Source organism: Anomaloglossus baeobatrachus, chromosome 2, assembly GCF_048569485.1.
Source record: "Anomaloglossus baeobatrachus isolate aAnoBae1 chromosome 2, aAnoBae1.hap1, whole genome shotgun sequence".
NCBI classification, from domain to species: Eukaryota; Metazoa; Chordata; class Amphibia; order Anura; family Aromobatidae; genus Anomaloglossus; species Anomaloglossus baeobatrachus.
In genome coordinates, this window is record NC_134354.1 from 143,821,705 (window position 1) to 143,848,736 (window position 27,032).

A 27,032-nucleotide genomic window follows, 5' to 3' on the forward strand; every position below is an offset into this window, starting at 1 on the left:
ACACAGTCATGACCAAAAATGTTGGCACCCTTGAAATTAATCCAGAAAAGGTGGCAGTAATTTTGGAGGTTTTCTGTGAAATTTAGCCCAATTTGCCTTTTTACTCTGTTTTTTTTTTTTGTGATATTCCAATACAGACAAAGGAGATTATTATTATTATTATTTATTATTATAGAGCCATTTATTCCATGGTGCTTTACATATGAAAAGGGGTAAATGTGACGCCCTGGCCTATCAGGTCGTCACAAGGGTGCCGTGCAATCTGCCCTTCTGCATGGTACCCGCTCCTCCTTGGTTACGGGTCCTGTCCCTTTGGTGTTGCTAAGAGCAGGTATACACAAATCCTGAGGAACACTCTGCACCACACCCACCAAACACCCATTGGGCAGCCTGAGGGGAACAGGGCCACCCAGATGAAGGGATGGAAGTAGGAGGGCCAGAAGTGTCAGGAGTAGTGAGAGAGGAGAAGTGCCAGTGAGCGGTGACAGGAAAGGTCACGCTGCGGAGCTGGGCTCCTGTTACAGTCCCAGGTGCCAGACATTGGTCTGGCCTGGAAGGAGCTGGAACCCCAGTCGCAGGGGGTAGTGACAGGGGGCAAAGTACTGCCACGGAGGGCAGACCGGCGGCCTTGTGCTACAACCGGGCAGGGGCCAAGGCACGATGGGGTACGCGGACCCTAGGCTGGAAAGTAGCTTCACGCAGCCGAGTAATTCACCCGACGGGAACATAATCTTCACAAACCGCTCCCCACCCGCTCCAAAATCGGGGTACTAGCGCAACGGAGGGATAGGACTTCCCAAAACCGTCCAGAAAATCCCACGCGTCAACCCTGAGAGCAAGCTCACGCTGCTAGCCACGCAGGTGAGCGGGACCCGAGTAGTTCTAGGAGAAAGGGATCCACCAAGTGTAAACATGGTGCTAAGGGACAAGGCTTCAGACCAACCAGCAATGCCAAAAGGGCACGGACCCAACGTAATCAGATTAAGGCTGCAGGACGTTCAAGACTTTGGTTTACCTGGTGTCAGTGTCAGAGTCTCTGTACTGTGTGAGTACGTGGTGCCCCTCTGCTCCCCACGGGTCCCCAGCCTGCCAGCACCGAGCCCCATTTATATATGCTAAATATCTCATTTTTCTTAGATTTTCCTTAGCAGTAATGCAGGTCTATGTTCACACATTCATGGTTTCCATACTTTAGCATTATCAGAGTGCAAACTGTCTTTTTGTATTTTATGTCATGTTCAGTTATGCACCTGTTCACACGTCAGGTCGATGAGTGCAGTCAGTCTTTTTTGTCTATATGAAGAGGGTCATACCTTCTGACCGTGCACCCTTCCCCCAGTTGCCACAGGTAATCTTATCCTATATAGCAGGTTCCCACTTGCCCATAAACAGGAGGTTTTTAACCTAGAGAGAGGCTTCAGCATAGCGTTAGGGACCCAGTTACGAGATATGCCATGAAGGGGCAACTGGGCAGATATACAAATGGCCATTTATTTATGCTAAATATCTCATTTTTCATAGATTTTCCTTAGCACTAAGCGCATGCAGGTCCATGTTCACACATTCATGATTTCCATACCTTAGCATTATCAGAGTGCAAACTATCTTTTTGTATTTTAGCACCGAGCCCTGGGACACCTTCCCCTGCCCACGGAGGGGTTAACATCTACAGCTGCTATTCCATTGCTCCCGGGCGCTCCCCTCTCCCCTAAATGAAGCAGCGTTGGTATCCCATTTTTACCATAACCGTAAGTGGCGTCACGAACATTGTCCAAATACACCCTTTTTACCCCCTTTTATTTTTGAGAGGCCGCGCGACCCCGCCTCGAGTCCGGAGACCCCTCGAGCCACTGCGGATCTGGATCCGAGGAGCCCGTAGGCTGTCACGGGGGCGGTACATATAAATAGTAGGGACAACTACAATAATCATAAACAAAACAAGGCACAGACTGGTACAGGAGGAGAGAGGGCCCTGCCTGCGAGGGCTCACAGTCTACAAGGGTTGGGTGAGGATACAGTAGGTGAGGGTAGAGATGGTCGTGCGGCGCTATATCAGAATGAGGGTTATTGCAGGTTGTGGGCTTGTCGGAAGGGGTGGGTCTTCAGATTCCTTTTAAAGCTTGTCAAGGTACTTGAGAGTCTGATATGCTGTGGCAGAGCATTCCAGAATATGGGGGATGCATGGGAGAAATATTGGATGTGATGGTGGGAAGAGGAGATGAGATGGAAGTAAAGAAGGAGATTTTGTGAGGATCGAAGGTTACGTGCGGGTAAGTACCAGGAGCCTAGGTCACAGATGTAGGGAGGAGACAGGTTGTGGTTGGCTTTGTAAGTCATGGTTAGGGTTTTAAACTGCAGTCGTTGGGCAATGGGAAGCCAGTGAAGGGATTGGCAGAGTGGAGAGGTTGGGGAGTAGCGGGGGGACAGGTGGATTAGTCAGACAGCATAGTTTAAAATAGAGTATAGGGGTGCCAGACTGTTAGTAGGGAGGCCACAGAGCAGGAGGTTGCAATAGTCCAGGGTATAATAAGGGCATGCACTAGGGTTTTTGCAGCTTCTTGGGAAAGGAATTTATGAATCCGGGAAATATTTTTGAGTTGGAGGTGGCAGGAGGTGAAGAGGGTTTGAATGTGTGGCTTGAAAGAGAGAGCAGAGTCTAGAGTTACTCCCAGGCAGCGAGCACGTGTGACTGGGAAAAGTGAGAAGCCATTGACATTGATGGATAGGTCAGTTGGGGGCTTTAAGGGGTACTTTGCACACTACGACATCGCAAGCCGATGCTGCGATGCCGAGTGCGATAGTCCCCGCCCCCGTCGCAGCTGCGATATCATGGTGATAGCTGCCGTAGCGAATATTATCGCTACGGCAGCTTCACATGCACTCACTTGCCGCGCGAACTGCCTCCTTATTAAGGGGGCGGGTCGTGCGGCGTCACTGCGACGTCACACGGCAAGCGGCCAATAGGAGCGGAGGGGCGGAGATGAGCAGGATGTAAGCATCCCGTCCACCTCCTTCCTTCCGCATAGCCATCGGGAGCAGCGGTGACGCAGGTAGGAGATGTTCCTCGCTCCTGCGACTTCACACACAGCGATGTGTGCTGCCGCAGGAGTGAGGAACAACATCGTACCGTCGCGTCAGCGTAATTATGGAATTCGCCGACCCTACACCGATTACACGATTACGACGCTTTTGCGCTCATTAATCGTATCATCTAGAATTTATACACTACGATGTCGAGAGCGACGCAGGAAGTGCGTCACTTTCGGCATGACCCCACCGACATCGCACCTGCGATGTCGTAGTGTGCAAAGTACCCCTAAGTGAGGAGGAGGAAAGATAATGAATTCAGTTTTGTCCATGTGCATTTTTAGAAATCAAACAGAGAAAAAGGAGTGAATAGCAGACAGACATGTGGGATTCTGGTTAGTAAAGAGGGGATGTGAGGTCCGGAAAGGTAGATTTGTGTTTTATCAGCGTAGAGGTGATACTGAAAGCCGTGGGCCTCTATGAGCTGTCCCAGGCCAAAGGTGTAGATGGAAAACAGCAGGGGTCCTAAAACTGTATAACAAAATGTGTAATTTCAATAATTTTCAGGGACAAATAATTCATTTTCTGGAAAAATTTCAAGGGTGCCAACAATTTCGCCCATTAATTAATTAAGCTTCTCACATGGACATATACCAGCAATATAATTAAAAAATTATCCACTATAATAGATTTTGTCTTCTCCTATTCTATTGAGGCCCAAATTCTGCATGATTGCAGCCAGGTTTATTGCTCTCTGTAATGCTCCAGCATTTAGAAGAAAATATAGTTAAAAGATCCGGCCAAGACATAGCCAGAGACGAAAGCTGTCCGGTACTGCCCCTAGTTGGCTTCTTCCAGTGCCACTGCAGGTGACTGATAGGTCTCTGACTATGGGAGAGACCCATCAATTACTTGTAGCAGCACTGGGAGATGCCAGTCTGGGGTGTGTTGTACTACCCTCGTCTCTGGCTATGAGCTTTAGCCGTATCTTTAAACCTTTGACAATTCAGAGAAAAATATATCTGGCTCCAATCGTGTGGCCAGGCTCTGAATAATTATGCTTCTTGTGGTTTAGGCAGTGACAAGTTCCCTTCAATATATTTATTTACAGCCCAATTGACATTAAACAATGGTCCAAATTGCTATAATCAAAAGGGAAAAGATGCACAAATAAGGTGCACACTTTAATTTGTAATAAATTGTAATAAATGCTGTCAATAAAATTTAAGGTGTTGTCCAATCGCTCTTGCTTCCACGCCCGGTACGGAGATACACCTGTACCATTAATTAAAATTGATAGTGTAGATGATACCTATAAGCTGTGCATGATGCCACGGGAGCAATGTCTCTCAGTGGCCAATGTAGAAATGCTTGACTAATCAAAATTCAGTTTCTGGAGAATGGACGAAGCAATTACAACACTATGGCCCTGATTCATGGCAGAAAACTGTTGTGAAACATTTTGAAAAATCGTAAAATTCACTAAATGTAGTGCACTGAGCCACAGTAACAAATGGCGGTGATATCACTTCTACAACGTAGACAAGTAAACATAATCCAAGAGACTAAGGCTATGTGCGCACGTGTGCGTAATTCATGCAGTTACGCTGCGCTTTGTAGCGCAGCGTAACTGCATGCGTCCTGCGTCCCCTGCACAATCTATGGAGATTGTGCAGGGGCCGTGCGCACGTGGCGTCTTTGAGCGCAGCGCTTCGGCTGCTGCCCGAAGCGCTGCGTTCAAGAAGTGACATGTCACTTCTTCCGTGCGCTTTGCCGGCAGCTCCTGCTCTGTCTATGGCAGGAGCTGCAGGCAGAGCGCATGGAATCGGCTTTTTTTTTTTCTACGGACATTTTCTGCATTTTCTTCAGATCGCTGCAGAGATTTCTGCAGGGCCAGTACGCAACGTGCGCACATAGCCTTACACTAATTATCTCAGGAGCACACTTCCGGTGCACCCTGAAAGGGATTTTTTAAGGGCAATCATTGGGCATTTATTTCAGGTTTTCTATAGATTTAGCTTACTTTTAACTTTGGAGCTGAATTTTTATTATCAATGACAACACATATAATATATAAATTGATTATGTATGTATTAAAAGTATTTTAATGTATTTACGTAGTGGAAACATGCTTAAGATGTATGTGTTTTTTACTTGCAGATTTTCCAACTCTAATGCAAGTCTATGAGACGTATCTGCACAAAAACTCAGTGTACTTGCAAAAGAAATTGATATATTGTGAATTTAGAACACACACCATGCAAAAAAAAGAACAGTGATTATGAGATTTCTATAACTCCCATCCACTTTGCTGGAACTGTAAAATGCCGCATAATGATGCAACAAAAACATGAAGCCTCAAAAACTCACTAAAAACTCATTGTGGGCACACAACCCAAAACTTTTCAAAACTGCATCAGGAAACACTTCAAGAAAAGGAAAAATCTTCCAAGAATTCCCAAAGAATGAACATTTCCGAAAGTGGTTTCTGCTTGAAAAATGTCTGTTTTTTGAGCTCTTCAAAAAATTCCAAATGAATGTAGCCTAATTTCACCGAATATCTGTTTTTCTCACTGAATAGTTCCTGGATCCTATGCACGTATACTGTGATAATAATATTGCTTCTAGAAGAGAGTAAAGTATTCTATCAAAATTACAACATCACATCCAAGGAGCGACCATTCAGATGCACATGGATCTGGCGATTTAAAGCACCACTCCATCGTTTTGTTTTTTTTTAATTTCCCCACTGGAGTACTTTAAATGCAAGCCCCCTGCGCCATGTTTGATACTCACCTTCCAGCGTCTTCAGCTGCTATCACTTCCATCGGTCTCCAGGGATTTGTGACCTGGCAGCAGACCCAGTGTTTCATTGAGCGCGTCAGGGGTCATAACGCAATACAAGTCTATTACAGCCTCGTTCTGGCTCTCGTAGAGATACACTGGGAGATTCGGACAAAACTTCTGATTTCCGGTCAGTCAGAAGTTACTGTTACAAGAAGTTGACACAGGACCATCGGTAAAAGGTGAAGCCGCCGGTAGGTGAGTATATGACAGGGGGCTTATATTTAAAGCGCTTAAAAAAAGAAAACGCTGAAGTGGTGCTTTAACAAACCCTGTGACTTGCCTCAATCAAAACCAAGTTTTAAAACTACAAGTAAAGGTAATAGGATGATAGAACAGAGCAAGAAAACCAAAAAGTAAAGTGCCTGAAAAACATTTCACACCTAGACAAAATCAGAATAACAAAGAAAAATAAGAACAGATCTAGTATAATGAAAAGTACATAGGAGGGACGGAGCTGTTGGAGCACATGGGGTGCAATAGTAATCTGATGCTAATTCCCAAATTGTAAATTTAACCGCCTTTGGTTGAGCTCACAAAACCTAATTGTGGAGGTAATGGTGAGCAGCACACATTCCCATACATGAGACTTGGCTGTCAGTGAAAAGCTGCAGCTCTAATTAAGTCGTCCGGAAATGTCAGTCACTCAACACCCTATCAGCCCTTTCATGTGCAGTGCAAAGCTTCGCTTCCCTTCCGAGCACAGTACATTCAATATCATTATATCAGTGGCAGTTATGGAATTCCTGATGTAAAGGGAACAACCTGGCAGCCAAAGGAAGAAAGCTAATTACATTACAATCATTAATTATTCAATATTATAGGTGCCACAAGCAAGAGGAACCTCAAACTCTGTCCCCTGGAAACTAGAGGAAGCCATCTTTGAAGCCATAACAGGTGACAATTAAGCCGTTAATGAGTGACCTGGACTGCGTGGCTATAAGACGTCTGTGCATTGAGAAGCATGATACTGAGGAGCATGACACTGCATCTCTACCAGTCAAGACCTGCATTATAAATAATAGAGTAGTTGATCAGGCCAAAATTCAAAGGATTGCTCAACTATAATTTATTTAAAGTGAACCAATCACCAGGATTTTCCTATATAAACTAAAACCAGTGCTATACTGGCACTATCATGCTGATTCTCTACATACCTTTAGCTGTGAGATCGGATGTACAGTGGAACCTTGGTTAACGAGAACAATCCGTTCTGGGACTGTGCTTGTTAACCAAGTTACTCGTTCAGCAAAGCAAGATTTCCCATAGAAAATCATTGCAATGCAGACAATTCCTTCCACAACTTGTTAAATGTCCCATCCTGGTCCCCTGTTGTGCAATTCCACACATGCACAAACACACACAAACTCACACAAACACACATAAACACGCACGAACACACACAAACACACACAAACACACACAAACACACACAAACACGCACAAAAACGCACAAACACGCACAAACATGCACAAACACGCACAAACATGCACAAACACACACAAACTCACACGCACATATTATATGCTCACCTTACCGTCCGTTCCATCGCCGGCCTGCGGGGACTTGCTGTTCTCTAACACGGGCTGTGTATCAAGTAACCATGACGACAAGGGAGGAACTTCCACACGCAGAGCGCTGACGTCAAAGGTAGGAGCCTCTGATTGGTCAGCGCGCTGCCTTTGAGTAGCGTCTGACAGCGGAAGTTCCTGCCTCGTCGCCGATGGTTATCGATACACAGCGTGGAACTACAGGACCCAGGAGGCCGGTGATGGAATGGAAGGTACACATATTATGCTCACCTTACCTTTTGTTCCATCGCCGTCCTCCTGGGTCTTGTAGTTCGCCACAAGGATTTGTCGCGGGCAGGGAGGGGACGCTGCGCTCACCACGCTCGGGTCCGGCGCTGCTGTTGCTGCTCGGTGGCTTGAGCGGTGGGCCGGATCCGGGGACTCGAGCGGCGCTCCTCGCCCCTGAGTGAAAGGGGAATGGTGTTGGGGATTTATTGTCCGTGACGCCACCCACGGTTGTGGTGAGGTTGTGACACCACCGCTGCTCTGGACGGGGATCCCGGGGGCGATGACAGGGAGCAACTTGGATGTTGTTCTTCCCCTCCGTGGGTAGGGGGGCTGGTTGTCCCGGGGCCCGGTGAGGGAGGAATGGCAGTCGGGCTATGGGGCCTGGTGAGGTGCAGGGTTGCGGGGGCAGCGCGGTGCCGCACGGCACGGTGGTACTCACTCAGCCAATGACGCATGCAAAGTCTCTGGTAAAACAAACGGCTGGATGGACGGGTCCCACAGATGGCTGCGGTGGTTCTTCTCCCGGTAGGTTGGTGGTGACTGCCTTTCCCTGCACCTGTGTTATGTTCTCGGTTCTGGTGGCTTCCCACCGGTAACCCGCTCCCCAGCTTGGATGGAGGCTGAGGGAGCCCCTTTTGCCCACAGGCTCTGGCCCTGGGAACTGTAGCCTTGGCTGTGACTGTATTTCCCTTCACGGTTTGAGCTGTTGCCTTCAATCGGGTCTTGACTGCTGGGAAACCCCGGAGGTTCCTTTCGCTAACGGATTTGACCGGTTTTACAGCGACTCCTAGCCTTGTCGGGGTCCGTAAGCCCTGCCGAATGGTGCTGGCTTCTCTTCGCTCCCCGATCCGGCACCGGCGGGCCACCGCCCGTCCCCGGTCCTTACGGTTCACGTCAATCAGCCTCTCCTGCAGACGGTCACCACCGTCTGCCAACCTTGCTGTATGTGCCCGGGCCATGCACCCGGACACGGTCAGTCTCCTCCACTACCACTTCGCTCCTCCCCTCTCAAAACTCCTCACTTCAACTGCTCACTTCAACTCAACTCCCTTCCTTTTCCTGCCTCCAGGACTGTGAACTCCTCGGTGGGTGGGGCCAACCGCCTGGCTCCACCCCCTGGTATGGACATCAGCCCCTGGAGGGAGGCAACAAGGATTTTTGTTTGACCTAGATGTGCCTAGCCTGGGTGTGGGGTGTGTTGTTGTAGTACCTGTGACATCCTGGCTTGTCCCGGGCACCACAGATTCCTCCCTCATCGCGATGCACCGGCAAACTACAAGACCTCGGAGGCTGGCAATGGAACGGAAGGTAAGGTGAGCATAATACTGTATGTGTGTGAATGCTTGTTTGTTTGTGTGTGTTTTGTGCGTGCATGTGTGTGTTTGTGTGGACTGCAAGAGCGGGTCAGAGTATGGTGGATGTACGGAACCGGAAGTGTGTGCGGTGAGTATTTTGCTCGTACAGCAAAGTTTTCTCGTAAACCGAGTTCCAAATTTACAGAAAGCTTTGATTGTTAAGCGAAATTCTTGTTAAGTGGGTTACTCGTTAAGCGAGGTTCCACTGTATAGTTTTTGAAATACAGGCAAGTAAAGTTTACAGAAATGTAAAGCTTTTTGATTGGCAGCAGCTGCCAAATAGCAAAAATTGGGGGTCGGGTTTTGCTATCTATTCCCACCCCTGTGTCTTGCCTGGCCTGTGTAGATGTTAGACTGTATGGGCTGCATCTCTTAGACACCCCTATCACATGACAGAAAAGAGATATCTGGAAGGAGATTATACAGTCTAGCATCTACAGAGGCCAGGCATCAAACAGGGGCAGGAATAGATGGCAAAACACGACCCACATATTAGATATTCGGCAGCTGGTGCCAATCAAATCACAGTGCATTTCACAAACTTTACTTGCCTGTATTTCAAAACCTATACATCCAATCTGACAACTAAAGGTATGTATAGAATCAGCCTGATAGTGCTAATATAAAACTGGCTTTACAAAAGTAAAATCCTGGTAATTGGTTCCCTTTAACAAAAAATGGGTCATAATAGCATAAAAAAGAAGATGCTTAAGGCTAGGTTCACACACTGCCTTTTTTTGACGCTGCGTTTTTGTGCGTTTTTTGCGGCAAAAACACTGCATTTTGCTGCGTTTTTGCTCACTGCATCTTTATGCGGTTTTTATCAGTGAACAAAAAAAAAAAGGTCTGATGTCATTTCCTTCTTCAATATGTTCTTCCTTCTCCACTAGTGTATGCAGGAGAGCAGACAGCTGCAGAACTACAAGGCTCAGCATACTCCATCCAATAGTGTATGCAGGAGAGCAGACAGTAGCTGCAGAACTACAAAGCTCAGCATGCTCCATCCAGGACTGTATGCTGGAGGGAGAGTCAGGGGGGAGCAGACCTACAAGGCTTAGCATCCTCCATCCAATAGTGTATGCAGGAGAGCAGACAGCAGCTGTCAAACTACAAGGCTCAGCATCCTCCATCCAATAGTGTATGCAGGAGAGCAGACAGCAGCTGTCGAACTACAAGGCTCAGCATCCTCCTTCCAGGACTGTATGCAGGATTTCTTTGCCCCCCCAAACAAAAAAAATTACGTGGGCTTCGCCATATTTTTGTATGCTAGCCGCGTACAGCAGGCAGGTACGGGCTCCCCCCAACTCCCAGCTGCCTATTTGTACCCGGCTGGGAACCAAAAATATAGAGAAGCCCTTTTTTTAATTATTTCATGAATTTCATGAAATAATTAAAAAAAAAAATTGACGTGACCTTCGCCTAATTTTTGTGTCCAGCCGGGTACAACTAGGCAGCTGGGGATTGGAATCCACAGTGCAGGGTGCCCATGCTTTCTGGGCACCCCCGCTGCGAATTGCAGTCCGCAGCCACCCCAAAAAATGGCGCTTTCATAGAAGCGCCATCTTCTGGTGCTGTATCCAACTCTTCCAGCTGCCCTGATGCCGGGTGGCTCACTGGGTAATAATGGGGTTAGGGCTAGCTGTATATTATCAGCTGGCCCTAAGCCCGAAATTCATGGTGTCACGCCAATATTAGACATGGCCACCATGAATTTCTAGTAAAGATAAAAAAAACCACAACACACAGAAAAATATTTTTATTAGAAATAAAACACAACACAATTAGTGACTTCATCTTTATTGAAATAAAGAACCCCCCCTCCGCAGTAATCCTGGGTCAAGGGTCCCGCGCAGTCCATTCCGGATCCAATATCATCTGATCGGTTTGCTGGAAGGCAAAGTGATCAGATGATGTGTCAGGATCAAGTGACTGAATCACATCACACAGCAGCTGATTGTATAAAAGCCATTTATACAATCAGCAGATGCATCAGTGCAAAAAAAAAAATACTCACTTATGTGCTGATTACCAGCAGCTCCTAGAGCGAGTCTGATCCCGTCCGATCGCTGCAGGAGCTGCCGGTAATCAGCTGATGAAGTCTCCTGACGCATCCGCTGATAGGTTAAACCGGCCGGGCGCTAGCGTCAGCCCGAGACTTACGATCAGCTGACGCGTCAGGTGACTGCATCAGGTGATCCATCTCCAGGTCCTGCATCCTGCAGGCATACGTACCCGGGGAGACTGCACACACCCGGAGCGGCGGTACCGGGAGGAGATGGGAGCGGGCATGGCACCGGGAGTCTGCAGACAGGTGAGTATGACTTTTTTTTTTTTCTACTGTTCACTTTTGAATTCACAGCCGCTTCTACCTCCTGCCCGTACATGACGCCGCACGGCAGCATACATGCACAGGATTGGAGGTGGACGCAGCGGTGACGGTACCGGGAGGATTCACGCTTCTGTATTTACTGACAGAAGGAATCCTCTTCCTGTACATGTCACTTTACTACCCACCTCCTGCGTTTATAGCTGCGTTTTTGGTCTTAGAAACGCACTAAAACGCACCAAAATACACCTATTTGCATTTCTCATTGCGTCTTTCAACATCCCATTGCACTCAATGGATGAAAAGCGCAGTGAAAAACGCGGGAATAATTGACATGCTGCGTTTTTGTGGCACCACAAAAATGCAGCTGAAAAAAAACGCTGTGTGCAGACAGCAAAAATGAAAACTCATAGACTTTGCTGGGGAAGCAAAGTCATGCAGTTTTCTGAGCAAAAACGCACCCGAAAACTGCGCAAAAACGCCGCGAAAAACGCACTGTGTTAACTTACCCTTACTCGACTATTTCCCACCACTACCATTTGGATACTTTCTACTCTCTAATAACTGATCTCTCTCAACACAAAGGTTAATGACCACTCAGTCAATCATTGACCACAACAGTGACCTGCCTCAGTCAATGATTGGTAGAATGCTTGTATCCTGTGCATTGAGAGAGAACAGATAATAAAGACCTCTGGAATAGGGATGGTAGGGCATTAGTGAGATATAACTTTTGTTTTTTCTTTAAAACATTCTGACAATTTGAAAAAAAAAATGATCAACTGGTCAATCACTTAAAATCAACTAAAAGTATATATGCCCAATTACCGGCCAGCATGTATCAGACATTGGCTGCACAATTTCAGCCATACATGTTTAACTCTGTTTAACTCTGAAGAAAAACAGATTAACGAGAGGGTGATCACTCCAGAATAGCGGGGGAAAGAAGCCGCCATAGACCTGCCTATCCGATTAGTCTCAGGTGCGGCTCGGTCCCTGGAAGCTATTAACCCTCTTCAAGGAGATCCACCCATGCCTGTTAACCCCTTATATCGTGCTGTCAAACTATAAAAGCACGATCTAACACACTCTGGTGGGGATCACACTGTTCCATGCCGCCATCAGCGGCCCTGTGACGCAATCATGGGGTGCCAATGGGTTCTCATTACAGCACGGTGTCAGCTCATGACCCCTGTTGCTGTCATGACTCCCTTCCTGTGAAGGCCGGCAAAGCGCATTTTTGCATTTTCACCGTACTTGGCATTTTATTCCTGTTTTCCAGTATAATATGTGGCAGAATTAATGGAGTCATTCAAAAGTACAACTGATCCCGCAAAAAAACAAGCCCTCATATAGCTATAATGAAGAAAAATAACCAAGTTTTGGGTCTTAGAAAAAGGAGAGGAAAAAACAAAAAACGGAAAATCGCCCGTGGGTGAACGGAATAAACTGTTTTTTCTCTGGAACGCGTGTTTCAGAGTTAAACAGATATGGCTGGAACCATGCAGCCACTGTCTGACACATGATGTCCGTAGATCAGGCAGCATGTATCAGCTCTCAGGTTCAGCTTACATTATACAATTAAAATTATTAGGAAATTATTATAATTAATAGGTTAGTATTAAAATTGAGCAGAATTAATTACAACCTATTGGTTCTTCTCTCCATAGCAGAAATGATTTCTAACTTGGCCCCTCAGGAAAATAATGTGATGTAGAAAACTGATGCCATGTGCATGTAAAGTATGAATATGTGGCATCCCTGAGGCTTCAGTTGCCACAGGCTACTGCACCTTACTTAAGGTGCGGTACTCATCCTGGATCCAGAGGAGGTCGGTAGCGCTTCCACAACACACAAACTCAAACACACAAATAGGTTTCCCTCCCCAATGGGGCCCGGGCTAGGGTCGGGTCTTAAGGCAGTCACCAAACATGGGGGGCTGCCACCCACTAGTGACGGGGAACCAGGGGGAGTTAGAAGCAACACAAAAGTTAGAGAGTTTTCCAGCAGGAGAGGAAGAGAGCAGATAGGTTTTACCAGTGGCTCTGGTGGGACGCAGGAGTCAATACAGTCACTGAGGGGAGAACATCATTGCTCCTTCAGGACCAGCGCAATGCAGGGTGCAGAATCCTATGGTGGAACATACTTCAAGTTGGATCACCAAAATCTGCAGGACAGGGGGATTGTATGTCCCTCCGGCCACCACAGTTCCCGGAGCACAGAGCTACATAGGATCCGGGGTCATGATCTAAGTCAGGCCCCACCACAGACCCGCGGCACCTGCATACGGGACGGGTGTAAACACTTTTTAAGAACCATCTCTAAAGGCGCAAGGAGGAAGGGCGCACCGTCCACTGTACCGGTTCTGACCTACAATGGATCAGGGATCGGCTGGGGCCCATCACGGCGGTGACCAGCATCTCCCGGGTAAACCAGGACTTTGAGTAAAGAAACCTTGAATCCGCAGAGACTGTGTCCTCCTATCCTTGTCGGCGCCTGCGCCCCGTGCTTCGGCGCCCGCCATCACTACTCCCCTCATCCTTCTCCCCGGGGCCCGCTCCACCTGTGGGGAACAGAAACATCTTAGCTGCTATAACCATCCAACCCAGAGGACATCGACAGCAGCGGCGTCTAATCCATGGCCGCGTACCTCAGGTGGCGTCACAAATCAAACCTCCACCATCACCCCTTTCCCCTCTTTATTGTACACTTCGGGGTTACGAAAGTGGGCAGGGCCACCCGTGACATCCCCAGATGTTAACCCCTTGCCCCGTGGGTGCTACAGATACACTTATAACATGCAGATGCATATATATTACAATATGGATAAAAAATTCTCAATTTTTTTCAGAAAGTAAAGCTTACAATTTTATATACGCTGGTGTGTACACGGCCTTAAGGCCCCATCACACACAGAGATAAATCTTTGGCAGATCTGTGGTTGCAGTGAAATCATGGACATATTGTTCCATTTGTACACAGCCACAAACTAGGCACTGATTGTCTACAATTTCACTGCAACCACAGATGTACCACAGATCTGCCACAGATTTATCTCTGTGTGTGACAGGGCCTTCACTGGGGGACTTCAGTCTCTCCTTAGTACAACCACATTGTGTCATATATAATACAGCATCTAATGTTCAAGAACCTGCTACTCTATGGGTACAACAAAAATATTGCTCAGAGCTATCCACTAGCGCAGAGGTTCCCAACTCCAGTCCTCAAGGCACACCAACAGTGCATGTTTACAGGATTTCCTTAGTATTGCACAGGTGATAATTTAATCACCTGCAAAGGTGCTGAATCCAACACCCATGCAATGCTAAAGAAATCCTGAAAACATGCACTGTTGGTGTGCCTTGAGGACTGGAGTTGGGAACCTCTGCACTAGCGGGTGCTCTATGAGCATCATATTTTGCTTGCCAGATCCAGCTGAAGAGATTGGTCTGTCAGACTGTACCCAACAAAAGCAATCACAGATTAATTACTCTGTAGGGATTTTCCTGTCCTATTGTTCCTATTGATCCTATTGTTTGGCATTTGACTCAAGTCCAGGGTCACACTGGTGTATAGGATAGCATGTGATATGCTAATGACTCTCAGCTCAGCGAGCATGATCAGAGTGTCATTCACTATACTCCAATTTTCTCGCATGCAAGAATCGGAGCACAGGTGTGGTGAAGATGGAAAACTCATTTCTTCATCTCCTCCATTGCCTGTCTCGGTGTATATCACACTGCACTCAGATGTGATCCGAGTGCAGTCTGATGTTTTGCATGCACCCATAGATTTGAATGGGTGCATGACGTCCGAGATACGCTAACACTCACAGCATGCAATGATTGTTTTCTCATGCACAAACAAGTTAAACATGGTAAAATACTGACCAAATACTCAACATGTGAACATGGCCTAAAAATACGCAAGTAATCTAATCTATATAGTAGGTGCAGAAATTCTGCAACATCAGAAACTCACTAAAATCTCATCATCTTGGGAGCGTAGCCTCACTTATCCATCTTATTAAACTTCCATGTGCATTTAGTTAAGCAAGACCTGCCTGTTAATTATATAAAGCTAAAGCCGCAATAACTATGACATTACTGCATACAGTCTAAGCATAGGAAGAACTCATCAATCTGAATTGGTTACTATCAGCTTGGCCTCGCTAAGATTTTCCACTTACAAGACATATAAATCAGACCCCAACTCTAATTGATATGTTTCTTCTGGATACTTTCCATAAAATGTAGGAATTATCTTGAAGGTCTTATATCATTTCCTTATTTCATAATCTCAATGTTTTCTTGTATTAAAGGGGTTGTCAAGGGCTTATATATTAATGACCTATACCTAAGAAAGGTCATCAATATCAGATTGTGAGGGTCCAACAGTTGAACCCCCCAACAATCTCTGTTCCTTCTAAGTTGTGTAGATGGAAATGATAGAGTTAAAAAATACAGACTGATTTCAGCAGAGGGTATATTTGTAAGCAGTTTCGTTAGGCTGATGATCAGGCCTCCTTCACATGTCCGTGTTTTCTTTACGTGTGGCATCAGTTTTTTTTCACGAATACCATATGTACCCATTATAACCTATGGGGCTGCTCACATATCAGTTTTTTCACAAGGACTGTGTGTCCATGTGAGCCACACTGAGACATGTTCATTTTTGGGGGCAGCAAGGATAACAAGGACCAATACAGGTGTTTGGGTCCATGAAAATCATATACAGCCCATGGATGCCATCAGTATACAATCAGTGCGCTGTACATGTTTAACATGGAAAAGGATAGAAGCATTGTAATAGCTTTTTCATTAGCCATACTGGGAAAACACGGATGACACCAGTTTTACACGGACATTTTTTATACATACATGTGAAGGGGGCCTTAGGCTGTTTTAACTCGTTCCAGATCGTTCAGCTTAAAGGGAACACTGCCACAGATCAGCTGTTTGTGTGACACCCTGGGCAAGCCAGGGGTCACAGGTCATCACACTACCACACCCTACACCCTAGTTAGGAACACCTAAGCTACCAAAATCCTTGTTGCCTTCCTCCATGAGCTGGTGTCCACACCAGGGGGTGGGCCAGGCGGTTGGCTCCGCCCACCGAGGAGTTCACAGCTCTGGAGGCGGGAAGAACCAGGCAGATAGAGTTTGGAGGAGTAAGTGAGAGGAGTTAGAGTTTAGCCCAGGCAGGGCTTGAGTGAGGAGAAAACAAGCAGTTGAGTAAACAGTGAAGTGGAGGAAAAGAGTAAAAGTGAGAGTAGAAAAGCCTGAAGTTGGTCCGGCTGTGTGCCCGGACAGTGACAGCAAGGTCAGCAGACGGCGGTGATTGTCCGCAGGGGTGACTGCTCGGAGGTTGCTGGAAGGACCGCGGACGGGTAGTGGCCCGGCGGTCTGAAGCAGTATACGAAGAACAGTCAGCACCAGGGCAGGGGCCTCTCGGACCCCGGCAAGGCTAGGAGTCGCCATAATTTGCCAAATCCGTCAGTGAAGGGGACGTCTGTCTCCAAACAACCAAGTCCCGATTGAAGGCAACAGTCCGACCGTTACGGAGAGACACCGCCACCGCCAGGGCACCAGATTCTCAGGGTCAGTGCCTGCGGGCAAAGTAGGGCTCCTCCGGCCCATATCCAAGCCGGGGAGCGGGTTACCGGTGGGAACCCATCGCAACCATCATCAACATAGGTGCAGGACAGAGGGACCGTCACCTACTGGGGAAAGCAAGTGCAGCCATCCGTGGGAACCGTCTTTCCAGCCGTGTGTTTTCCCGAGAACTGTGTCATCGTCTCAGGCTGAGTCAGTACCACAGTGCCGCAAGGCACAGCGCTGCCCCCGCGTCCCTGCGCCCACCAAGCCCTGCATCTCCCACCTCATCACTGGGCCCCGGGATCACCAACCCCTACCCACGGAGGGGAAACACAACAACTAGCTGCTTCATATCATCATTCCCGGGATCCTCATACAGAGCAGCGGTGGTGCCAACAAATCACCACAACCGTGGGTGGCGTCACGGACAATAAACTATCCCATATCCCAATCCCCTTTCACTCACGGGCGAGGAGCGCCGCTAGAGTCCCCGGGATCCGGCCCATCGCTCGAGCCACCGAGCAGCAGCAGGCCGCTGCAGCCGCGGCAGCCGGACCCGAGCAGCAGGAGGGAGAGCGCGGCGTCCCCTCCTTCGCCCGCGACATTTGCAGTTACCAATGTTGCCAAACATATACAGTGTATAGCATTTATGTTTTTACTTATTTTATTCACTTATATAGAGCCATTATTCCACACTGCTTTACAGATATCATCACTGTCCCCAATGATGCTCACAATCAACATTCCCTATCAGTGTGTCTGGAGTAGGAACAGTACAGCGCCATATACTGTGTAGTGGTCATTTGCAGGTACTGCAGCTGAGTTTCATTCAATTCAATTGGAGCTTAGCTGCAGTACATGAAAATGTCCACTACACGTTGGACGACGATGTACTGTTCAAACTCTTTGAGCTGCAGATAGATGACCTTGGGGGAGGGGTTGCCACCAATATATTAATGACCTATCTTATGGATAGGTCATTAATATATATGTTTTGGACAACTCCTTTAACTTGTGTGTCTACAACCCAACCGTGAATGAGATGACGCCTGAAATACAACACACTTGTATACAATACTGCATTTGATAACAGAATGGATATGGAATATCAATACATATCAATATCTAAATTCATAAAATTGGTAAAATGCACATTAAAGGGAACCTGTCAGGTTCAATATGCACCCAGAAGCAAGAGCAGTTCTGGAACCACAAGCAGTTCTGGGTGCATATTACTAATCCCTGCCCAACTGTCCCTGTATATGTGGCGCCCCTGACCTGGTCAGGCACCACTGAGTACTGCACCCATTCTGGGTCAGTACAATACAGGTAATCCAGAAGGCTGACCGAGGTGTGGTTACACAGGCACATAGTAACCAGGTCTCCCACATGGACCTTTGAAGGGACCCCTGGGGAATCTAGGAGGAGGTGTGGCCTCCATCTCCACTCAAGGGGTGTGGAAGAGAGCCTGGTTGCAAAGTTGCGTAGGCAGTTGTCGTGGGAGGAGGGGTTGGGAACGCCGCTCGCCTGGGAATCGCTGGCGCTCGGGTCCGGTGCTTCTGCTCCTCGGTGGCTCAAGCACGGGGCCGGGGCCGGACCCGGGGGCTCGAGCAGTGCCTCCTCACCCACGAGTGAAAAGGGGGAAGGTTTGTGGTGGGATGTCGGTTGTGACGCCACCCACGGGTTGTGGTGATGGTGGGCACCACCGCTGCTGGTGACAGGGGATCCTGGGAGCGATGGCAGAGAGCAGCTAAGGTGTTGACCCCTCCATGGGTAGGGGCTGTTGGTCCCGGGGCCCCGGTTGGGGAGGTAGGGAGTAGGGTACAGGTGCAGGTGCCGATGCGGGGAGGCAGCGTGGGCGCGGGTGCAATGTTGCGGTGCCGGATGGCACTGTTGTACTCACTCAGACACAGAAGGACAGAGTCTCTGGTAAACCAAACGGCTGGATGGACGGGGCCCACAGCCGGCTGCAGTGTTCTCACTCTCCCCGGATGGGTTGATGGTGGCTGTCATTTCCTGTACCTATGTATGTGTAGTTGACTCCTATGGCTTCCCACGGGTAGTCCGCTCCCCGGCGTGTACATGTCGGGAGAGCCCGTTTTGCCCGCAGGCGCTGGCCCTTGGATCTCTGGCCCTTGGCGGTGGCTCTTATCCGGACAGGTTGGGCTGTTGCCTTCTGACAGGACTTGGTTGGGTATGAACCCCTGAGGTCCAGACCGCAATCAGAGAATTTGACCTTTTCAGCAGCTCCGAGCCTAGTCGGGGTCTGAGTACCCTGCCTTGGTGCCTGGCTTCAATCTGCTCCCCGGTTCGGTACCGGCGGGCCACCGCCCGACCCCGGTCCTATGGTTCCGCTGACCTCCACCAACTCCTGTAGACGACCACCACCATCTGCTGACCTTGCTGATCGTGCCTGGGCTCCAACCCAGACACCAACAGTTTAACTCCTCTCACTTTCAGTGTCTACCACAAAAAAACTACCGTCTTTTCCCGCCTCCAGGCCTGTGAACTCCTCAGTGGGTGGGGTTAACCGCCTGGCTCCGCCCCACCTGGTGTGGACATCAAGCCTGGAGGGTGGCAACGAGGATTTTGTTTAACTGGTGTCACCTAACCCGGGGAGGGGGTGGGTGTGTGTGTTGTTATACTGTGACCCCTGGGGTCCAGGGCGTCACACAGGCACAGAGGGGAGGAAGTAGTGAGCCAGTCTGAAGTGGAGCTCAGGGAGAGCAGTCACAAAAGGAGGAGACCTGGAGGCTGTTTCTAGTCAGCCACCGCAGGTGCAGTGGTTACTGACGGAGGAGAACAGTCACCTGGTAGTGCCGCTCGAAATCCACCCACGGCTGGAGTGCAAAGGGGTAGCTGAATACAGGGACTGCCAGGCGGGGACCAGGCCTGCACAGGGTTACAGGTCCCCAGAGCAGGGGCCCATTCAGTTGGCCTGCTCAACCTGCAGGTGGGGGTACTTCATACCCTCCACCATAACACCACAGAGTCCAGAGCCGCGTAGCAACGAGAGCGCCCATAGTTCACAAGAGGCAAGCAGCCGGAGCGACCTGGTCCAGGCTACAAGCAGACGGGACGAAAAAGAGCGGAGAACAGGCAGAAGCAACTTCCCTGGGTGACCCCGTAGGACTACAAGTCTGGGTCACCACAAAAACACAAGGGCTAGGAAGGCGAGTCAGTAGCCACCCTCACAAGTCAGCCTGAAGGAATTCCTGGTTCCACCTGTTTATCACAGCTTCGCCCAGGTTACTCACCCCTGCCACCTGAAAGTGAGTAAAAACCCTGAAAGACATTCTTGCTGTGTGTGTGAGTCATTCTGCGACCTGTGGTTCCACACACCCAAACTGGGCCCTGGGGCCAGCCTCACTCTCGGGAGGCCACTACATCTAACTGCATTCAACATCAGCCCCAGGCATCCCCTAATCTGCAGTGGCGGTCGCCCTGACCGCAATACCGAGAGTGGAGTCACGAATCCTAAAGAAGTCAACCTACCTGTGACCAGAAGGACCCAGGACGCGCCGTCCCTGAAGACCCTGAGATGACCTGAAGGTAACGGGGCACTGGGCCGCACATATACCCTAGCATAGATAAAGGGATCTTTAGAAAAAGTATTTCTAAATATCTTATATCATACGTTAATGAGGCCAAGGACTAGTCGCAAGGGCGTTAGTTCCCTTGGCTAGTCGGCCTCCTTAGCATGTCAGCACGCCCCTGTGGGTGTACTAACAAGCTAATGCATGCGCAGTGTCAGAGGCATGGTCGCTCTCACCTCTCTGCTGCCACCGCTGGTTTTCGGCTCAGTCCACACAATCAGAACATCTCCAGACTTCCAATCATGCACACTAAACCAGTTTGAACTGGGACGCGTACACCCAGCTTCATGCTACGGATGACTGGATGTCCAGGACTTCTAATCATGTGCACTGAGCCGAAATCCAGTATCGGCCGCGGTGAGCAGTGAGATCAACCATGCCTTTGCGTATTCATCAGCATATTAGCACAACCACAGCGGCATGCTTACATGCTAAGGGGCCCAACTAGCCAATGAAAGTAACGCTCTTGCGACTAGTCCTTGCACTTATTAGCATATCATAAAAGAGCATTAGAAATACTTTTTCTAAAGATCTGTTTATGTATGTGTAGAGCTCTCTCAGGGAGTGGAGCAGAGGTATCACCGGGTCCAGACTGGTTATACAGCCTTTCCTTACCTGGGACTGGGCGAGTGGATGGCTAGGGCCCTAAGCTGAGGGAGATGCCAGTTAGGAGGTTCCCGATCCATTAGCCGGCAGAGACATGGAAAGGGAGAGGTGGCTAGTCAGGAAGGAACTGAGAGCCTGGGATCGGTAGTCGTGTGGTACGGAAGAGAAGAAGGTTACAGAGCCCTGCAGCTTCAGGTGGCAGAGTAATGGGTCCCAAGAGCTCCAGAGACAAGGAGGGGACCACCACACGAGAACACAGGAAGAGAAAGTCCACAGGCTGCGTTACCAGACTTGATCTCTGCCCTGCTTGGGAACGAACAAAGTCATTGCAGTGAATATGAAAGAACTGTGAGTAAATAAGATCTGAAACCCGCAAACCAGTGACTCTGACTCTGTTTGTCGTTGCCTTGTGATCTGGCGATTTCCAGGTTCCCCGTTCTCCCTCCCGGGGGGCACTCTGCCTGTGGGGAGTGATATCAGCCCGGCTGCACCCAAACATCACCCCCGGTGAGGTACCATGCAGCGGCGGCCTTATCCCTAGCCGCACACCACAGGTGGCATAGCCGACATCATCTGTTCCACTCCTGGAGGGGTAAAGGTCAGAGGAAGGGTCCGCAGTGGAGTATGCCGGGACCCCAGTCACCACTGCAACCGGTGACGTCTAGCTAGCCTCCCCTTTACTGTGCACCACGGAGCCACGGAACCGTGTCAGGCCACGACTTCAATAAACCACTGGCCCGGTGATGGGTATACAAGGTACGGACGTAAGCTCCTATCTTGAGCTCCATGGGGTGTCACATATGCTACTAGATATGAACCGCACCGCTGCAGCCGAGCCGCTCAGATCCGGGCTCATTGGTGGGTGGCTAGAGCACCTCCGGACCCGGGGTCACTTCGCTCTGAAAGGATGCTGGCGCTACTTAGGGGGGTGGTAGGTAGGTGTACGGCTGGAGCCGTGTTTGAGTTCGTGACGCCACCCACAGGATGTGGTGAAGGTGTAGACACCATTGCTGCAGTTACGGGGCACGCGGGGAAGATGGTTATGCAGCAAGATGTTAACCCCTCTAAGGGCAGGGATGATGGCCCCGGGACCCGTTGGGGAGAGTAGCTGGGCGGTGCTGGGCAGTGCACGGCCGGATGGCATCGTGGTACTCACTGTTATTGACATATACAAGTCTCTGGTAAACAAAGTTGATGGTGGTCGGTGCCCGCAGCCGGCTGTGTCTGGTCCCCCACCCGGGTTGGTGGTCTTTGCCTTTCTCCTGCACTGTGTAGTGTATGTGTAGACTGCCTGCGTTTCAGCGACGGGAGTGCGCTCCCCAGCTGTATGTATGTCGGGAAAGCCCATTTGCCCACAGACGCTGGCCCGTGGGATCTCTCTGCCTGTGCGGTAGCTTTCTATCCCTCTCGGTGGGCTGTTGTCTTCAGTCGGGACTTGGGTGCGAAAGGACCTATAGTCCAGACCACAATCAGTGAATTAACTCAGTCCAGTGGATTCTGGACTTCATTTCAGGGTCTGAGTACCCCCCTGTGTGCTCCGGTTTTCCAGTCGGTTCCCCGGGTCAGTACCGGCGGGCCACTACCCTGTCCCGGTCCACCGAGCCGTCTTCCCGACTCCTGCAGGCTAGGCCACCGTATGCCTCCTAGCCAAGGTGTGCGGGCTACGACCCTCACACCTGTCAGTCCATCAGAGGCCTGTACCACAGGCCTGACCTCCTCACTCCTCAATACTACAAACTGATCACTCAACTGATCTGACTGAACTGTTTGTTTCCTGCATCAGGCCCTCTGAACTCATCGGTGGGCGTGGACAACTGCCTGGCTCCGCCCCCTGGTGTGTCCATCAAGCTCTGAGGGAGGTGACTAGGGTTTATGGTTTGGCTGGTGTTACCTTGTGTGGGACTGGTGTTGTGCGGGGCGCTATCTGTGACTACCTGGCTAGTCCAGGGCGTCACAGATACAGGGAGGGTTAGGCAGGGATTAGCAATTTGCAGCCAGAACTGCTCGTGGTTCACCTCACAGGTTCACTTTAAGAAGCAGCAGTCCCACCTCTCAGGCATTTAGGAACTTCTCACAGGACAGCAGGTAAGCCACATGCATGATAGCACAAAAACCATTCATTCACTTACCAAATAAAACTGACACTGGACACAGATATTGATTGGTAAATATTGGCCGTGCTGATTTATTAAGAGTAACCTAAGTTATATAACAAAATAATTAAACCTTTAGTTTAAAACTCCAAAAAACATATAAATTCCATAACTAATAACCAAATCCACTCCGACATCTGAGCGATTTTCCCCCTCTAATAAACAGCACGACGGAAAAATAGCAAAATTCGATTCCACAATGACAACAAAAAAGAGGGAGGGAGGGTGGGGAAGATTCTTCCTCTTCATCAGCTGGAATGACCAGCTGACGAAAAACCAGGGGTATATATAGCCAGATTTGCCTCAGCAACATATTTCAAAAACCAACCCCAGCTGTCAAAATTGGCGCGCAGACAGCTGATTGGTCCCCCAACAGCTGCTCGCGTTACTAGGCAGAAAACACATATCACAAGAGCTGTTAACCCGTTCCTTGCTAAAATTTATCGTAAAGTAAAGCTGGTGTCACACACAGCGACAACGACAACGATGTCGCTGCTACGTCACCATTTTCTGTGACGTTGCAGTGACGTCCCATCGCTGTCGCTGTGTGTGACATCCAGCAACGACCTGGCCCCTGCTGTGAGGTCGCCGGTCGTTGCTGAATGTCCAGCTTCATTTTTTGGTCGTCACTCTCCTGCTGTGACACACACATCGCTGTGTGTGACAGCGAGAGAGCGATGAAATGAAGCGAGCAGGAGCCGGCGTCTGGCAGCTGCGGTAAGCTGTAACCACTGTAAACATCGGGTAACCAAGGGAAGACCTTTCCCTGGTTACCCGATATTTACCTTCGTTACCAGCCTCCGCTCTTGCTGCCAGTGCCGGCTCCTGCTCTGTGCACATGTGGCTGCAGTATGCATCGGGTAATTAACCCGATGTGTACTGTAGCAAGGAGAGCAAGGAGCCAGCGCTAAGCAGTGTGCGCGGCTCCCTGCTCTCTGCACTGTGACATGTAGCTGCAGCACACATCGGGTTAATTAACCCGATGTGTACTGTACCTAGGAGAGCAAGGAGCCAGCGCTAAGCGCGGCTCCCTGCTCTCTGCACATGTAGAACAGCGACGTTATGATCGCTGCTTCTGCTGTGTTTGACAGCTAAGCAGCGATCATAACAGCGACTTACAAGGTCGCTGTTACGTCACCGAAAATGGTGACGTAACAGCGACGTCGTTGTCGCTGTCGCTTAGTGTGAACCCAGCTTTAGGCTTTGTGCTATCATGAAATCCCTAAGCTAAACGCTAACGGGATTAAACATTATCAGTATTCACAGTTCACATAAGAACCTAATGAACGACAAATTCAGCTCTGCTAAATCCAGATACCCAATAAAATGGTCGGATTTGATACGTTTCTGTCATTAATCTGACGGTAAGATGAAGGGATGAGGTCCCAGTGACTAAGTGACACATCGGGCTGTGGAGACATAGAAGGCATTTAGCAGTGTAATGTGGCTCTGTTGTCTTCCACTGTGTGAACTTCAGCCTGGCACAGATTCTGCAGAGCAATGCAGAAAGTTCTTGTCCTGTGTGATGTGTTTGATGTGATTTCTGAAGAGCACTTCCTGTCACAAAGCCCGATTATCTGCTACATTACTTCAGATAGGGTCAGTCACGCCTCAGGAGACTGAAAAAATATTTTGACAGGCATAGAATGTGCCACAATAGGGGTCATTCATCAAAGCCTCCTCATGCAAAGTGAGGCCAGCCACCTGACGCACCGACTACGTACCTGTCCGCTCCCCCCACTGCCAAATTATCACTGAAAAGGGTTCACTTCTATTCGGATGATTTATTTTTTTGACTTATTTTATATTACAGTAATATAAAATATTGTAATAAACTTTGGTTCAGACAGTTACAGAATAAAAGCTTGTAAATATGATACTTCTGGTTAGCCAGTAAAGGCGTCACTCCGAGAACACTTTTATGTCTTACCCATAGTTATTTACATAGGAAAAATCAGTGATAAATTGTTAATAATTACGTTACATACATAGCAGGACACAAACTATGAAAAGCATCTGACAGGCAGTATTTATAACAATACACTGAATTATGGGGGCACTGACAGAAGAGGGCCCCTGAGCAAGAACAATATATGGGCCCTTCGGAGTCCAAGAGCTCCTAAAATGCACAATTCTACCTTCTTTGGAGGTAGAAATGGGCCCCTTTACCTCTTGGGCCCCTATGTGGCTGCACAGGTTGCACCGATGATATGTCCGTCCCTGTAGGGGGATTACGGCCCAGCTCTTTTATGAAATTGCTGAATGGCTCATTTGTGTTGTACACACCATGAAAAATTAAAGTCTACGGGCAACCGATGGCACTGTATTCCTATATGATGGTATCCTTTAAAAGGAATCTGTCACCAGATTTTTTTGCCTCCTAATCCGAGACCAGCACAATGAAGTGACAGAGACCCTGATTCCAGCAATGTGTCACTTACTGAGCGGTTTGCTGCAGTTTTGAAAAAAAAAAATCACAGTTTTATCAGCAGGAGATTATCACTAGAAGGCTAGATGAGCGTATGGCATCCGATGTGACAGCATCGGATGTGATATGCTAATGACTCCCAGCTGAGGCTCTGCTGCGAGCGTGAGCCGAGTGTCATGCGACTGTGACCCGATCCTGCAATCAGGTCACAGCTGTGAAGCTGAGGACGGGCACTGCGGAGGAGAGGAAGGGGTTAATCCCCCATCTCTTCCATTGTCAGCCTGTGCGTAGATCGCACTGCACTGGGATAACATCCGAGTGCAGTCCGATGTATCTCTCGCATCCATTCACTTGAATGGGTGCGAGTCATATGGCTCTAGCAGAAAATCACAGCATGCTGACGCTTTTCTCGCATCCAGAATCTGTATGCGAGAAAAGCTGACTAACTGCTCTCACTCATTGCCTAACATTGGTCAGAGTGCAATGCGAGATTTTTTCGCATTGCACTCATCCGATTTTCACGCTCGTGTGAGTGTACCCGAAGACTAATAAACCTGCTACCATCTTACCATAAGCGCTGTATAACCATGCCGCCATAACTGATTGGCAGTTTTCTGCCTATGCACAGTGCACACAAAAAACTGCCAATCAGTGTTGTCGGTGTGGTTAAAAAAAAGAGCTCAGCCTTCACAAACTGCTAGATCTGCACCAGATAAAACTGTGATTTTTCAAAATGACAGCAAACACCATAGCAATTGATATACATTATGTTCCTCTCAGATGGAGTAGAAAAAAACCTGGTGACAGATTCCCTTTCAGGACTATTGTCAGAAAATCCTGCCAGCAATTACCACTCCACAGAGCAGTGTGATCGCAGCCTGACAATAGATCATTTGATTTTTAACAGTTTTGTACAAGTTTCATAGCTGCACTAAAAGTCAACTGCCTGGATTGGAGTTTTCTCTGATCCCAGCAGCTGTGGCCACAGCTTTGTGCTATCCCTGTCCTTCTCTAAGTGACTGTGTGGTCGCAGGGGCAGTGGCCAGCAATTACCTTAAAGAGGACCTGTCAAAAAGTCAAAGTGGACAGTTTTTGCTTATTTTTTTTCCTTTGCTCTCCTAAGTATTCCATTTTTGTTTGTTTGTTTTTGCAATCTGCCATATGGTTCCAGAAATATGATCTTTTATTTAGTGCTAAATTTTAAGGTCTTTTCCAGAGAATTTGTAAAGACCAAAAATATAAACCCAAAAAAGACCATATTTCTGGAAACGTATGGGAAAATAAAAAAAGTAACATTCAA

General features: G+C 48.6%; 1 protein-coding gene across 1 annotated transcript in view; it reads right to left on the minus strand.

The window, feature by feature from the left end:
• The window catches only part of PHEX (phosphate regulating endopeptidase X-linked), a 323,898-nt gene that overhangs the window by 289,731 nt on the left and 7,135 nt on the right, over positions 1–27,032 (minus strand). The window lies entirely within an intron of this gene.